The 14,808-nt window shown below is 40.6% G+C and overlaps 1 protein-coding gene across 1 annotated transcript in view; it reads left to right on the top strand.

Moving 5' to 3' along the window:
- Window positions 1-14,808, top strand: part of MNAT1 (MNAT1 component of CDK activating kinase) — a 2,168,423-nt gene that overhangs the window by 2,026,108 nt on the left and 127,507 nt on the right. The gene's annotated exons all lie outside the window — the stretch shown is intronic.

The raw sequence follows: 14,808 nt of genomic DNA, 5'->3' as shown, positions 1-14,808 counted from the left end.
TGCCTTTTTGTCAATGCCACTGTCTCCAACCCATATAACATAGCTGGTCTCACTACCCTCTTGTAGACCTTCCCTTTCACTCTTACTGGTACTCGTCTGTCACAAATCACTCCTGACACTCTTCTCCACCCACTCCATCCTACCTGTACTCTCTTCCTCACCTCTCTTCCACACTCACCATTACTCTGAACTGTTGATCCCAAGTACTTAAACTCATCCACCTTCGCCACCACTACTCCCTGCATCCTTACCATTCCTCTAACCTCCCTCTCATTCACACACATATATTAGGTCTTAGTCCTGCTGACCTTCATTCCTCTTCTCTCTAGAGCATATCTCCACCTCTCCAGGGTCTCCTCCACCTGTTTCCTACTCTCACTACAGATCACAATGTCATCTGCAAACATCATAGTCCATGGGGACTCCTGTCTGATCTCGTCAGTCAACCTGTCCATCAAAATTGCAAATAAGAAAGGGCTCAGAGCTGATCCTTGATGTAATCCCACCTCCACCTTAAACGCATCCGTCACTCCCACCGCAGACCTCACCGCTGTCACACTACCCTCATACATATCCTGTACCACTCTTACATACTTCTCTGACTTCCTCATACAATACCACAACTCCTCTCTAGGCACCCTGTCATATGCTTTCTCTAAATCCACAAAGACACAATGCAACTCCTTATGACCTTCTCTGTACTTCTCCATCAACAATCTCAGAGCAAACATTGCATCTGTAGTGCTCTATCCTGGCACGAAACCATATTGCTGATCACTAATCATCACCTCCCTTCTTAATCTAGCTTCCACTACTCTTTCCCATAACTTCATGCTGTGACTGATCAGTTTAATCCTTTTGTAGTTACTACACCTCTGCACATCACCCTTATTCTTAAAAATCGGTACCAAAACACTTTTTTCTCCATTCCTCAGGCATCCTCTCACTTTCCAAGATTTCATTAAACAATCTTGTTAAAAACTCCACTGCCATTTCACCCAAACACCTCCATGCTTCCACAGGTATGTCATCTGGACCAACAGCCTTTCCATTCTTCATCCTCTTCATAGCTATCCTTACTTCCTCCTTGCTAATCCACTGCACTTCATGATTCACTATCCGCACAACATCCAACCTTCTCTCCCTCTCATTCTCTTCATTCATCAACCCTTGAAAGTACTCTTTCCATCTGCTCAACACACTCTCCTCGCTTGTGAGTACGTTTCCCTCATTATCCTTTATCACCCTTACCTGCTGCACATCTTTCCTAGCTCGGTCCCTCTGTCTAGCCAGACAGTACAGGTCCTTTTTCCCTCCTTAGTGTCCAACCTTTTACGCAACTCTTCATACGCCTTATCCTTAGCCTTCGCCACCTCTCTCTTTGCCATGCACCTCATCTCTTTATACTCTTGTCTACTTTCTTCATCTCTTTGACAATCCCACTTCTTCTTCGCCAACCTCTTTCTCTGTATACTCTCTTGTACTTCTTCATTCCGCCACCAGACCTCCTTGTATTGTGAAATTCTATCTTAAAAGGTGATTTGTTTCATAGTATTTCTGTCTTATAAATTTTACTTTACATTTGCTGTAGAAATTGCATTTTCTGACAAAAATATGCAGTGATAAGGGCATGCATTGCAAAGTTGGGATCCACAGATATATAGTAGAATGTTTAGGCTCAACATGTTAAGAAATCCCAAAGTATGGTATTTCTTTAAGCTTTGTAAAAAATAATAGATAAAGATATTGAAGTTGTCAGTAAGCAGTTGGCTGCTAAAAAGTGTGAATGGTCTCAAATACAAGGAAAATCTAGCTTCAAGTTTGTATATGGTAAGTTTGAGATTGGGCATAGCTGGGTGGTGGGTCCGCCTTGTGAAGATGTATGGGAAATGATATGCTTTATTTAGATAAATTTTTGGCCAGGGACTGTGCTCATTCTCTTCTATGTATTTTTTTTTTTTTGCTGAGTTGCAGTGGTATGAAACATGTTGAATTTTTGTGGTAATTGCAATGGCATTTACAAATTATTTCATTTACTTTTTTATTACTTTTGCAATTATGGTCTAGATGATTTTGCTCTCTTGAATTTAAATGTGTGTTGAATTAATGCATGCCATATGGGTGCTGGGTGGCAATGAAAAGTCAAGTAGATTTTTTTTTATTTTTAAAATTATTATTTTCTTTAAATTGCACTTTATTTAAAAACTCTAAGCGTGGTACATTTTCTATTCAGCTGTCCTGAAAATGGATATAGTTCGTACTGAGGTACTGACTACTCCCGTTATCATTTTAAAGTAAAGGGTATTACGTTGGGGTGATGAACTATAGTAGGTGGTGTGGAGGATGGTTTTATTGATGATGGGCACTTGAGAGATCATGTACATTCAGCTATTCTAAACATGCGCTTACATTTTAATTTTTTTTATTTTTTTCAGTGTGCTGCACAGTAATCCATCATCATCATCTTTATTGCTGTACATTTCTCAAACCATCCTCATTATTCACAGTTCTGTATATTTATCAACGTTTCATGCTGTAGTATAATAACAATAATAGTTATTATTAACAGTGTGTGCTAAGCAAGTTATAAGAATCTTTATCCCCTGACACGCCCAGGAAATATGCTCAGCCATAACTCCTCCAGCTATCACACTGTCACTAGGGTCCTTAATGCACTCTTTAAGACCAGCAACACTGCATCAATGGGCACCAATAATATATCAGGATGCCTCCTTAATAGCATGAAGTATGACCTATCAGAACCATTAGAATCACTATTTAGCCACAGCCTTCAGACAGGCTTCATGCCAAGCGAATGGACGACTACAGCTGTCATCCCTCTTCACAAGGGTGTGCCATCTGTGGACACAGGTAACTACAGAACCAGAAGTCTGACTAGTCTCATATACAAAGCCATGGAAAGAGTTCTCAATGAAATGATAAACAATGACATAGGAAACCTTCAGACACTGAATTCAACCCAGTGTGGTTTTGCCAAGGGCTGATCATGCCTACTCCCCCTGGTGTACTTCTTCTAGAAGGTCATCAAAACAATGGACAATGGCAGAATGTTGCATACTGCCTAACTTGACCTGGAGAATGTATTTGGCACAATACCCCACTCGGGTTTTGTAGACAAACTCACAAAATTAGGTATAAACACCTGTGCCTCAAAGATAGAACCCAAAAAGATAGAATAGGGGAGTCTACCTCTACAAAAAGCCCAATCACTGGTGGAGTTCCTCAAAGCTTCGTGCCCAAACAGCTCCTTTTTGGCATCTAATTCTCTGAAATCAAGGCCAACATCAAGGGCTTCTGATTGACTAACTTTGCAGACAATTGCAAACAAGAAGCAGTCACAGAATCCCCCAAAGACACAAATACCCTTGAAGAAGGCTTGACACAGACCAGTAAATGCTGCCTGAGCCAAGGTCTAAAATTGAATGGCAAGAAATGCATAACAGTTTCCTTTGGGAAGACGGCTATGTCTGGAAACTACCATGTTGAAAGTACATCTCTGTGAGCAGACCCAATGGTCTGGTTGTGAATGCATGTAGGCAGTAACCTGGCCTTTGACCGTCATGTGTCTGTGGTAGTAAGGAGAGCAATCTATGTTGAGCAACTTATAAGCAAGGGTATGGGGTATGTTGTCTAAAGTCCAAGTATGTCATTGTTCTACTGTAGTCGGCCATAATCAGACCAATCATTGAGTACAACACCCCCTTCAGTATGTACCTGAACAAGCATAAGCAGCAGATGGAGTGTCCACAGAGGTTCCTCATAATAAAAAATCAGAGCATAAACAACATGCCCTACATGGACCACCTCAAAGCCCTATACCTGTACTCTACCTCCTATAGACTGCTTGGGGGGGGGGGGCAGTCTATGCCTGAACTACAGATCATCCTCTGATCCCACTGTGATGGGCCTGTTGCACATTCACAAAACAAATAGCTTCAGAACTGCACAGTCTTCCTTGCCTGCAACATAACTAGGAAATGCGAGAAGGACAGGTATGGGTCTCAGAAACTACCCCTTCTCTGAAACAGGTTGGTGTTTGCAGTTTACTGATACACTCCTGTAGCTTTCACATGTGTGCACATCAGCAGTTCAGGTTACCCTTTTTGTGCTGACGTGCACATACCTGTTGTTTGCACATGCAGTACAAAAAGAATAACCTGTACCGCTTATATTGTGCATTACTGTAACTTTCCTGATAGCATTTTACAAAAAATGTCTGATTTGTGTCATGGTTATATGTGGGGTGGAAAATTTTCTTTTGCATGTCTGGAGAGAGAATTCTATGATTCAGGTTTTCCTATAGCTAGGATGTACATACACCATGTATCTGCCATTTGTTATAGTCTTACAACTGGTACAATCAGAAACAGACATAACTTCAGAGCTAGTTATTTCAATTTGTGCATATTCCAGGAATACATTACAACAGGTACCTCTGTATATGTATTAATGTGTTCCATGATAGTGGGGTAGAAAGTAACAAAAGGGTAAGGGGCGCTAAGGTTTTTTAGGCCTTAAAAGGTGGGCAAGTGTGTAGCTTGTAAAATCCAATGCCAGTATAAAGTAATGTTTTGATCAAGACTGAAGAAGAAATACTGGATGGAAGACACGGTGCTGATTGTCACATAAACACACTCACATTTAGCACAAATGGTTAAGTGAAACATTGTGGCATATGTGGATGAGACTTAAGCGTACCACTAAAATGTCTACAGTTTCAAAGAATGTCTGGATTTTTGCCTCATATTTTTGGTCTGTTTCTCATAAAGTTTGTAGTTTTCTGACAAATCACTGAGGATCAAAGTCACTACATAATGACATGCATTTGAATTTCAGCCTTCATATCCTTTGGAAAATGCATTCTACCACAAATCCCGCTTAATCCTATTATTTTAGCAAGTTTCCAAGTTTAACAGAGCAATATTTAAAACCTGTCCCTATTTTTGGGCCTTTGTCCCCCCATTATGTTAAGCTTTGTCCAAATTTCTTGTTGTAAGAAGTTGAGAGGTACGGGCTAATGCCAATGGAAACAATGTAATGCTTCTTTCCCATGGAGCATTGGGAGGCCCAATCTACAGAACTCTGAGTCTTTCTGGATTTCTAATTTGAGAAACAAGGACAAAATGGATGTTTTTCTTTTCATTTTATCAAAATTATTCAGCAAAAGCAAGGCAAATTCTTGATCAGTTGACCAAGTTTATGTTCAGTGGATACTAAATTGGGAAAGGGGAACTTTCAGATTAAGAAATGTTAGTGGGCTATATTGATTGAATATGCTTAGCTAGAAACATAAGACATAATTAGTGGGTGAGTGATGGTGGTAGACTGATGTTGATAAGGATACATTGCAGCTGTAATTTTTTGAACATTGAATTAATGCACAATTGCACCTAAAACTGAAAAGTTGTATTATTGTATCCAATATTTTGATACGTTTCCTCAATCACTCTTGAGTAGTTTGTATTCTTTTTTCCTGATGTGTTATACTTAAGATGCTTGATGGAGACTGAGTTGCTGAATTTGTCTTGTAGCTTAGGTTTCTTTATCTCTCAGTGTGCCGTATGTATCTATAATGCTATATCAGGGAAGCAGAACTTTCTGTGGTCTGGTCATGCTGGTCATTTATATAGGAAATACTATGACTGCCTGTTTTTTATTTATTTATTCTGCTGCAGTAGCTCCTGTTGATTCCATCTGTAGCCATCTCTTTTTAAAATATTTGTTTTAGTACATCTGAATGGTAAGCTTGAGGCATTTGTTAATGTTCCTTGTATTGAAGTGCATAAACTTGCTAGCTAAAATATGAAGCTATTGATTGGTAACTTAATAATTCACACTTAGAAGGTCTGATTTTGTCATCTTTACCTGGGTTTAAGACTTTTTATTGGCCCTGTGGCTGCATTGATGCAGTTATAATCAAACAAAATATGTGCACATTGTATAGCAGATGGTGCTGTGATTAGTACCAGAAGGAAATAATGTTAAGATTTCTCTAAAAGCCAAAATCGTAGGCAAAGAAACTGCAGAACCAGGTAGAAGCAGGACACAAAGGGAGTACTTAAGTCATATTTTTCTTTATGTGGCACTCTTGATGTAGAGTTAAAGAGAATGAGAATCATGTATAGCAGACGTCACAACTTTCCACATTTTTGTCTCATATTTTGTCTCATATTTTTTGTCTGTAGTTTTCCGGATGTTTGTGGCAAATCAGTGAGGACTGAATTCACTAAATAATGGCATGCATTTCAGTTTCAGATTTCGTATCCATCGGAAAATGTATGGTAACGAAACCTTTTAGTCTAGCAACTTTCTAGGTTTATGAGAGCAATATTTAAAATTTATCCCTATTTTGGGGCTTTTTCCTCCATTATTTTTGGCTTTGTCCAGATTTTTTTTGTGCTAGGAGATTGAGAAGTATGCTGTATAGATTTATGGAGAACTGTCAATGAACTCTGCAAGTAGTTCCATGTTGCACTGTACTGGAATAGCAGTAAAATATGAAGTAAAAATTTGGAGAAGGACAAATTTCTTCTCTTCCGTGTCCTGGAATTTTACAGCTAGCTCTTGTGCAGCTGTCTGAGTTAATTATGCTTTTTCACACAATTTCCAGGACTGAAATTAAAACTTTTCAGATTGCAGATGTATTGAATTTTTTTTGCTTTATACTATCTGTATTGATTTTTAGATGGTTGAATTGTGATAATATGTTAAAACAAAATAGATCTTTAATTGCTGTGCAGTGAAACAAAGCTTTTTTACAGACTTTTTTCTTTTTAATTGTAACCTTTCTTCCTGACAAAATACTCACGTGTATCTCTTAACATATATAACACTGGAGAAAAATACCATCCTGTTCATGTGACATATTAACCACAATTATGATAACACGCACCCACATATGTGGAGGTCCTCAACAAAAACATACCCAAACAAAGGAGACCTCTGAGACAAAAACAGATGTCCACAGCCCTCCACACCACATACCATGCATAGTTCACACACCTGTGTCTCACAACCATAAGGCTTAACCATAAACCCAACATGTTAGTCATAGGAGACTCCATTGTGAGATGCACAGATGTGCCTTTTACCAGGCTGGACAGGGAGAAAGTCACAGTTAGTTGTCTGTCAAGGGCCACGCACTCAAGTCTCTCAACAACAGGTACTGTTATGACTCTGTCATAGTCCATGTTGGTGTGAATGACTTGAGACATACCACCCTGGACTATATGAAGAGACACATGATTGAACTCACTGAATGTTACTAGTCTTATAGGTTCATAGGTAGGTACTAGGCTATTGGCCCTAGGGCCTATATAAGCCTAGCCAAAAAGGTACCCTGGCTTTTGCCACCCAAGAATTTTTTTTTCCTGTGCCTCTATCGAGCCGAGCCACAGAAGTGATCCCCGGGGTGAATTTCCTATCTCCCATCCAATCATCAAGATTTTTCTTGAAGAGTGCTAATGAGGAGCTTTGTTTGATATAGATAGGTAGTTTGTTTCAGAGTATGGGAAGTGTCTGGGACAGGAATCTATCCCTCCAGCATGTTCTGTTTATTGTGGTGACAAGGATTAGGTCCCCAGAGCATTTAGCTTGGAGGGATTGGGATTTCTTTAAGTGGAGCATGTCCAACAGCTCTGGGTTTGACATAGCTTTGTATGTTAGGCATCGCTTCTGAGTAGGCAGCATTCTACCATCACCCAGAATGATGCCTCAATACAAACAGAAAATGATTGACTTTAACAATTGGTGTAGTTTCTGGTGTCATTCCAGGGGGACATCCAGTACCTGACAGCCTGGGAAGATATGATCGACAGACCACGATGCTTTGCCAGAGATGGCCTGCATCTGTCTTACTTGGGCTTCACTCTTCTGGCAAAGGCACTTGCCTCCCCTGTAGTGCCTTTTTTAGAAAAAGTGATGAGATTAAAACTACCAACATAAAAATTTCAACAAAACCCAAATTAAAGGTCATGCTCCTAAATGCAAGGAGTCTAAACATGAAACTGCACTCATTGCAAGCATTCTTAGCCCTGGAAAATGCTGACATCTGTGCAATCACAGAAACCTGGTTCAAAGCTGCAGAGAGCACCCCAGCCATACCTGGTTACTCATCCTATCATATATTCAGATCCCAAACTGTGGGGTAGTAAAGCCAAAGGAGGTGGAGTTTCAATATATATTAGACATACACACCTCCAGGCTGTTCAAACAGTATGACTCACAGGAGACACTCCTGGGTGCAGTTAACCATTGACAAGACCCCTATACAAATCATAGGTAGCTACTGGCCCCCAAATCTGACTCAATATTCCCAAACTGCCTATCTAGACCTCTTTGAATCTATCAAGATTCAACCCTTTACCCTGATCCTGGGTGACTTTAACTGCCCAAACATAGACTGGAAGAACTAATCATGCCAGAATACAAATGCCCAGAGATTCCTCAATTTTGTCAGTGCAAATGCTTTGGAACAGCTAGTCGATACCCCCACAAGAGGTGATAATGTCTTGGACTTGGTATTAACCAACATGTGCTACCACTGCACCATCCCTGCAGTATCATCCACCCTTGTAAGATCCGACCATAAAGCAATCATGTTCAAAGTCATCATCTCCCCCGACCCCCCTCTAGCTAGGGTCAAACAAAAAAACTTCTCCAAAGCTAACTACAGCCTCTTGAGAGATGGTATAAACAGCTTCACAGCACATTCCCCCTCTCTAGGAACTGACATCAGTATCCAAAACTATACCAAATTACTATACGAACATTAATATAGATGCATGGAATCAGGAGTACCTGACAGGACTAAATCATCCTCCACAAGGAAGAGTAAACATGTCTGGTGGACATTTGCAGTAAACTCTATAACAAAAGAATAAAATTGCTGTCCAGGGCCAAGAAGGTGCAGGTGCCCAATTGGAAGCAATCTCTCCTTAGCCTAAACAAGCAAATTAAGAGCACTAGTGAAATAGTCCAAAGCAAACTTCGAGTCCAAATTGGCCACATCTACTAGAGACAGTCATAAGGCCTTCTTCACATATGTCAGCAATCTCAAAGGTTAGCACCCAGATCTGTTCAGAACTGGTGATCAAGGACATCACATATACAAATGCCATAGATATAGCAAACTTGCTGGCTGACAGATTCAGTGAAAATTTCACCCCTGCCCCCCCCCCCAACAGTAAATAAGGACATTCCCAGTACCTGCCCCCTTCCCCTTATATCTGGGGATCAGGTCATCACTGCTCTCTCAAAAGCACAAAATACAGCCTTCATGGGACCCGATAACATCCCAGGCTGCATCCTACATGAACTCAGGCAGGAATTTGCAGCAACATTAAGTTCCCTATTCAACCAAAGCCTGAGTACCTGCTTTGTCTCATCTGAGTGGAGGACAGCCACTGTCATCCCTTTACACAAAGGTGGAGTGTTCACCGATCCAGGAAATTATAGACTCATCAGCCTAACTAGCCTGATCTGCAAGGCCATGGAACAGATTATCATGGACCTCATTAACAAGGACATTGGCAACCTCCAGACACTCGATCGCACACAGTTTGGCTTCATCAGGGGAGGTCATGTCTGTTAAATTTGGTCGACTCTTTTAAGACGGTCACCAAAGCCATGGACAAGGGGAAGACAGTGCACACCACCTACCTTGACCTGGCCAAAGCCTTCGACACTATTCCCCACTCGGGCATAATAGATAAACTCTCTCAACTAGGCATCAATCCATATCTTACTACATGGGTAGCTAACTGGCTCATTGGTAGAACCCACCTAGTCAAAATAGAGGAAGCCACCTCAAGCAGTAGACCCCTATCGAGTGGCATACACCAGGGTTCGGTCTTGGGGCCTCTGTTTTTTGGGATATACTTTTCTGAGGTGCAGGCCAAAACCAGTGGGCTATGACTGACCAAGTTTGCAGATGACTGCAAGATGGGCGCTGTCATAAATTCACCTAGTGACATGGACATCCTCCAAGAGGATCTCACCCAAACAAATGACTGGTGCCAGAAACGGTTTACTATCATAAGGATGAAATGCACTTGGCTGAAATGCAGTAATATCGACTTGGAAAAGTGAAAACAGAGTGTACTGATGTGCAAAATTTCAAATCTGCATATTAATATGCGAATTCAACCTTACTGGACATTTATAGAATGCAGTCCTACACTGCACCAGACATAATGTGAGGATTTTGCAGGGGGACAAGCCCCCCTGTACCCCCCACCCCCTGAAAATGTATATTTCAACTCCAAGATCGCACTACAGTGGGGAAAAGGGTACATTTCCTGATCCCCACTGTACTGCGATCTCTAGTTCAGTGACCGACCTCATCTTTGCAAATGCACTGAGCATTCACTGAAATGGAACTCACACAAGGGAAAGATCAGCTACACGGGTCGGCCAAATGTCATTTGACAACCTGTGGTCACTTAAACTTCTCTCGGCAATTTAAATGTAAACCGCCAGAAACATGGCCTCAAGCTAAATAAGAAAAAATGCATCATCATCCACTTTGGGGAGAGTGACATCCCCACAAATTATCAAATTAATAACGTTTTAAGCACTCAGTCGGTCGTGAGGACTTGGGCAGCCAGAGTGATAGCAACCTGACTTTTGATCACCATGTTGCTTCCATTGTATGGAAAACTTTCTACATGGCCCACCTCATAAGTAAGGGTATTTCATCCAGGGACAAGGAGGTCATAACATCTCTGTATTCTTCCCTTATAAGGTCCATTATTGAGTACAATGCCCATTTGGCATGTACCTCGCAAAGCACATGCTGCAGTTGGAGAGACCACAGAGGTTACTCACCAGGAGAATCCAGGGACTGAAAAATCTACCATACACAGGCTAAAAGCCCTATCCCTCTACCCTGTTTCATGCAGACTCCTCGGACATGATCTCTGTCTGGCATACAGGGAGATCTCGGAACGCACCTTGATGGCACTGCTGCATATCCTAAAGTCAATGTCCTCTCGAGTAACTTGCACACACGGCCTCAACCTGATCTTGTGACATCAATAGGACTTGTTGGCAGAACAGATTTGTGTCCCAGAGACTCCCCCATCTGTGGAATAGACTCCCTCTCCACGTCATGCAGAGTACCTCTTTACCCCTTTTTAAGCACAACCTGGATAACTGGATGGGAAATAGAAATATATCCCTGGGATTTCACCTGTGTCCCTGCTGGACAGGGGCATTGGGTGCTGATTTGTCTAACATGGGCTAAACTCTTGGCTAGGCTTAAAGGGTCTCAGAGCAATAGCCTAGTAACTTCCTATGATGATTAATTTTGAAAAAAATCAGACCCATATTGCTGTCCTTCATTCAGTAATGAATATTACACAGTATGCTTTTGTCTTCCGTTACTTTTTTGGAAGCTGAAATTAATACATAGAGTAATTCCACTACAAAATATGAATTTAATAATGCTCCCCTGAACAAACATACACACACTAGTGGCAATGTCCACTGAATTGTCATTACCCTTGAATTTCTCTTTGACTATGCTGTACAGTGTTGGCATAAAGTAATAATAGCCCTGCCTGATTTAATTTACCCTGCCTGATTTAATTTAATACAATCTTCCTGAAAGTTACAAGTAAAGAATTATATGACAGTAGGCCAGGAAACACCAAATGATTGTGCTATAAAGAACACAATGCCATTAAACTCGGTTTTATTTATAGTATTTTAAACCCAGAGTCCTTCCAGTGCCAGTACATAGTATATGAAAAAACTCCTTTTACATTTTTTCACGTTTCCCTGTTATGTCTTCTCGTTCTTAAGATTTTCTTGCCTAGGCTTCTGCTGTCTATTTCTCTATAGCACATCCCATGAAATATCAGTCTTTATGTACCCTATGATATACTTCTTTGGTGGGACTACTGAGAAATGCTTCCTTTCAACAAAAGATCTAGATATTCCTGCCACCATGATGTATTGCCACTTCTGATGATGCAGAAGCAACTCATTTGGAGTCACAAGAGTACAGCCTTAGGTTAATTTTCTACCACAATACTGAGAGGTGTGGGAGACTGTGGAGGATGGGATAACAACCCACAGATAAACACTAGTCGAGAAAAGACAAAGCTGTAAAGGAAAAATCTGACTGACTGTATGTCAGACTCGTCTTGTCACCTGCATTATAGTCAGCTGCGTTTCATTGCTTCCAAATTGAGCCAAGTAGATGAGCAAGATGTTTGGCCCATTAGAGAGGTAGATTGTGTTACCGCATGCATCAGCCAGCACTATGTCAGCTCTCTCTGGTCTGACACTACTTCCCTTTCTCATTCTGACACCTGGGTCATTTGTGTTTGTGGTTCTGCACACTTACAGTTACCGGAAGAGAGTTTGTTATCCATGCAGTATGTGAATGGATTCTGTAATAGCTTAGATTTAGCTAGATGGCTATATTACTTAGTGGGAAACCTACAGTGATCAGTATTTCAACTTTAATTTTTTTGCAGACCTACCTGCTGTCTTCACAGCATCTACCTGTGTAGCTGTTTAGTAAAATCCCACAGGTACATAATAAATAGAGGAGTTTATATAGTAGTTTTCTCAGCATAGTTTCTTTGGTTTGCAAGACAGAGAGTGGTTCATCATCCTTGGTGATAGTCATTATATGCCAGTACTTGTGCACTATGTGGAAAGTTGATTAATCTGATTAACAAACTGCAGTTGTAAACATGTTAACAAAATATAGCACCATAACAGACACTGCTTGTTCAAATGCTCATCTGCCTTTTAATAAGGAACTGATTTTACTCTACTTTCATTTGGCTTTGATTTTTTAACTAAAACTAGACAAAAATAGCAGCTATAGCCTTAGGAACTGGGGAACATATAAGAACAGGACCAAGATTGGACAGGATCACCACAGCTAGGTGGGATCATCTTAAGAACTTCAAGGGCTTGACCACTGCATTTTTTTTCCTTTTCTCCATGGTTCCCTACCCCAGCAGGAGACCAAGCTGGTACAAGCCAGGACCATACATCTCAACTATCCAGAATTTTGCCTTGTATATTTGGTCTGATCCACACAAAATTTATGGTTTTCTGTCAAGTCACTGAAGATGGAAGTCACTAAATAATGACATACATTTCAGTTTCAGACTTCATATCCTTTACAAAATTCATGTTAACATAAATACTGTTATTCTAGCAACTTTCTAAGTTTACAAGAACAGTATTTGAAATCTGTCCTTATTTTGGGTGTTTGTCCCCCCATTATTTTAGGCTTTGTCAAGAGTTCTTCCACTAGAGGTATGGCCAGGACCTACAGGCATCAGAAGTGGAACTAATTGAGAGCTCATGCAGTGATACAGGCTCACACATCCATAAGCATGTACCATTATACATCTCTCTGGATAAAGTTAGGGCATGCAAAAAAATCTGGCAGCAGATAACACTGGACAGTATGCCACTGTGCCCTGTTTTTCTTTCTCCCCCTCTCTCTTTGTCTGTCTGTTTCTCTCTGTGCCCCAGGTGATACCTAGATGAATAATTGCTCCACTGGCTGTAAATCCAGCTTTGCAGCCCTGGTCTGGGGGAAAGCCATTTAGATTAGAAGGAGGTTTGAGAGTAGGAGGCGTACTGGAATTCAGCAAGCTTAAACTCCAGTTTTTAATAAGGTGTTATGAACAGCCACCAAACTCAAAACAATATTATTCTACAGATAATAGCATACCACAATACATAAAAATAAAATAAACAGGACTACTGGTGATGGTGTTTTAAAAGGAAAGCAAGCTTCCTTTTCACGTTGCAAGTTCAGTTTGAGTAGTGGTTTAAAATTCTAATTCCAGATAGTGAAGTACAAGTGCAAGGAAGGATATTTTACACGATTCAACCTGGGAGGAAAATTAAAACAAAAGCCAATGGAAAAACTGTGTGTGTTAACTGAAAGACAAAACGAGATAGGTGAGTGTTGAACAGATGCCTGAATCTTCACGCTGTAAGTTAATTGATATGCATAATGATGGTGAAAGGTGTCTTGGCAGATATGAAAGAAATATTTCAAAGTGAAATTGAGTGTCAGTATGCCGTAGGCAGAATATCCTGCTGAGGTGAAGCTGTGAAAGTTTAAGATGGTGGATGCTATGAACTCACAAGCAGATACCATTGAGGAATTGCAAAAAAAGCTTAAGTGGTTTAAATTGAAAAATATGTTCTGCTGTTCAAGGAGGTCACATTTTTGAAAGAGAAGCAAATGGATATGAAAACAAGCCCATAAGTATATTAAGCTACTTGAAAGAGCTGAAGGAATGGACTGCGTGGTATATGTTCTAAACAAAATAGCCAGGTAGACTGGTTTATACACTGCAGCTGTTCTTTTGTAGCAGATACATAAACTGCAAATGCTGACCCAACCAGATCATATAAAATGTCTAGTGCATATACTGGTGAAATTTGAGACCTATGCATTGAAAAAGACTAAATATTGTCCTTGCTTTGGTGGCAAGAGAATAAAGTGTGAGACAGCAGGATGTTTTTCACTTATAATTACTCATTTTGCACCCGAAGGCAAAGGGCACAATTTGTGATGGCCGAGAGAGAGCTTACTATGTAATTTGATTTTTTTTTTTTAACTGGCTGTTTCAGATATTTTTCTTTCTGGTTTTAAATTCGCAGTAAGACGTTGTCCTGTTCGATTCTCAGCTAGAGCGTCTTCTATGTGGAGACATGCGTGAGTGGGCGTACCTTCGTTGAAGGTTGTGCGTCAGGGCCGGCAACTCGGCACGTAAAAATCTACTACCAATCATTAGC

This window comes from Protopterus annectens, chromosome 6.part0, assembly GCF_019279795.1.
Source record: "Protopterus annectens isolate FY-2018-M chromosome 6.part0, PAN1.0, whole genome shotgun sequence".
Classification (NCBI taxonomy): Eukaryota; Metazoa; Chordata; order Ceratodontiformes; family Protopteridae; genus Protopterus; species Protopterus annectens.
Note: the sequence above shows the minus strand (reverse complement) of the source record. Positions and strands in the feature narration are given on the sequence as shown.